At 45.1% G+C, this 2,500-nt stretch overlaps 1 long non-coding RNA gene across 1 annotated transcript in view; it reads left to right on the top strand.

Annotated features, from left to right (window-relative positions):
• LOC119580390 overlaps window positions 1-2,500 on the top strand; it is a 107,723-nt gene that overhangs the window by 769 nt on the left and 104,454 nt on the right. The window lies entirely within an intron of this gene.

The raw sequence follows: 2,500 nt of genomic DNA, 5'->3' as shown, positions 1-2,500 counted from the left end.
CGTTGATGCTAGCACCTGTTGAGCCTTTCCCATCTTGTGAGCGATAATACTCCTTCCCCTCACTCCCCTTCTCCTTCCCCTCACTCCCCTTCTCCTTCCCCCCACTCCCCTTCTCCTTCCCCTCTTCCCCCATTCCCCATCTCCTTTCCCTCATCCCCCTACTCCTTCCCCCACTCCCCTACTCCCCTCTTACTTCTCTACTCCTCTACTCCTTTCCCCTTCCCCTCATTCCGCTCGTTTCTACTTGAAAAATTCTCTCCGATACTTTCATATTTTCTCTCCGTCTGTCCTTTTGTCCGTTTCGTTCATTCTGTCTGTATCGGTCTGTTTGTTTATCTGTCGGTCTGTCTGTCTGTCTCTGTGTCTGTCTGTCTCTCTTTCTCTTTCTCTTTCTCTCAGGGAGAGAGAAAGAGAAAGAGAAGAGAAAGAGAAAGGAGGGAGGGAGGGAGGGAGGGAGAGAGAAAGAGAAAAGAGAAAGAGAAAGAGAAAGAGAGAGAGAGAGAGAGAGAGAGAGAGAGAGAGAGAGAGAGAGAGAGAGAGAGAGAGAAGAGACAGAGAGAGAGAAGACAGAGAGAGAGAGAAGACAGATCTCTGTGTATTCTCTCTGTATTCTCTCTCTCTGTCTTCTCTGTATTCTCTCTCTCTGTCTTCTCTCTCTCTCTGTCTTCCTCTCTCTCTCTCTCTCTCTCTCTCTCTCTCTCTCTCTCTCTTTTCTCTATCTATCATCATCTATCTCTTCTCTTTCTCTTTCTCTCTCTCCCCCTCCCTCCCTCCCTCTCTTCTCTTTCCCCTTTCTCTTTCTCCCCCCCTCCTCTCCCTCTCCCCTCTCCCCCCCTCCTTTCCCTCCCTCTCCTCCCCCCCTCCCTCCCCTCCCTCCCCTCCCCTCCTAACTCCCTCCCTCCCTCCCTCCCTCCTCCCCCCTCTCTCTCTCTCTCTCTCTCTCTCTCTCTCTATCTCTCTCTCTCCTCTCTCTCTCTCTCTCTCTCTTCTCTCTCCTCTCTCTCTCCCCTCTCTCCCTCTCCTCCTCTTTTCTCTCTCTCTCTCTCTCTCTCTCTCTCTCTCTCTCTCCTCTCTCTCTCTCTCTCATCTTCTATCTCCGCAAACGCACACTCAGCAGTTACCCCACGAGGTAATTATCGATTTTCTGATACCATTTACTCCAAGGGGGGAGGGGGGGATTTTTTGTCGTAGTTCCTCCAGAAGCGTAAACAAGAGAGAGAGAGAGAGAGAGAGAGAGAGACAGACAGACAGACAGACAGACAGACAGACAGACAGACAGACAGACAGACAGACAGACAGACAGACAGACAGACAGACAGACAGAAAAGAAGAGAGAGAGAGAGAGAGAGAGAGACAGACAGACAGACAGACAGACAGACAGAGAGAGAGAAGAGAGACAGACAGACAGACATACAGAGACAGAGACAGACATACAGAGATAGACAGATAGACAGACAGTTAGGTAGACAGATAGATAGTCAGATAGGCAGACAAACAGACAGACAGACAATCAGACAGTTAGTCACATAGATAGACAGATAAGCAGATAGACAGACGCAAAAATGTTGAAATGAGCCCTATTTATTTTTTGTCTGGGCTAGTTCAAGCCTGAAATATTGGTCAGTTTGAAACTTCGACCATAACTCTAGACAAAATGTGTGTTTGGGCGTGTGGGTGTGTGTTTGGGCGTGTGTGTGTGTGTGTTTGGGCGTGTGTGTGTGTGTTTGGGCGTGTTTGTGTGTGTGTGGGCGCGCGCGTGTGTGTGTGGGCGTGTGTGTGTGTGGGCATGTGTGTGTGTGTGTGTGTTTGTGTGTTTGTGAATTTTGTGTTTGTGTAATTATGTATTATATATATATGAATGTGTATGTAGATGTTTGTGTACATGTGTATGCAACTATATGTATGCCAAGGTGTCTATTTGTGCATGGTTTATATATCTTTATATATATATATATATATATATATATATATATATATATATATATATATATATATATATATATATATATATATAGATACATATATACATATATACTAAAAGTGAAGGAGAGTACGTATTTCTGCAGAGGATTTGCGTAGGATCAGAAAAATACAAAAATTACTTCCGATAACAACCAGTTTCATAGATATTATATATCATTTTTATTGGTCTTCTATAAGAGAATGGGAAGACCTCTCAAACATTCAATTGATATATATAGGTCTTTGTATAAATGCATAATTGTATATATGCACGTGAGTCTAAGTGTGTGTGGGTGCAGACAGACACACACACACACACACACACACACACACACACACACACACACACACACACACACACACACACACACACACACACACACACACACACACAAGCAAACACACCTGCGCGCGCCCGCATAGAGACATACAGAGACAGACAAAGACAAAGACAAAGAGAGGCAGAGACAGGAAGATAAAGACAGAAAGACAAAGACAGAGGCAGAGAAACAGAGAAACGGAGAGACAGACAAACAGA

Source organism: Penaeus monodon, chromosome 13 (assembly GCF_015228065.2).
Source record: "Penaeus monodon isolate SGIC_2016 chromosome 13, NSTDA_Pmon_1, whole genome shotgun sequence".
Classification (NCBI taxonomy): Eukaryota; Metazoa; Arthropoda; class Malacostraca; order Decapoda; family Penaeidae; genus Penaeus; species Penaeus monodon.
Note: the sequence above shows the minus strand (reverse complement) of the source record. Positions and strands in the feature narration are given on the sequence as shown.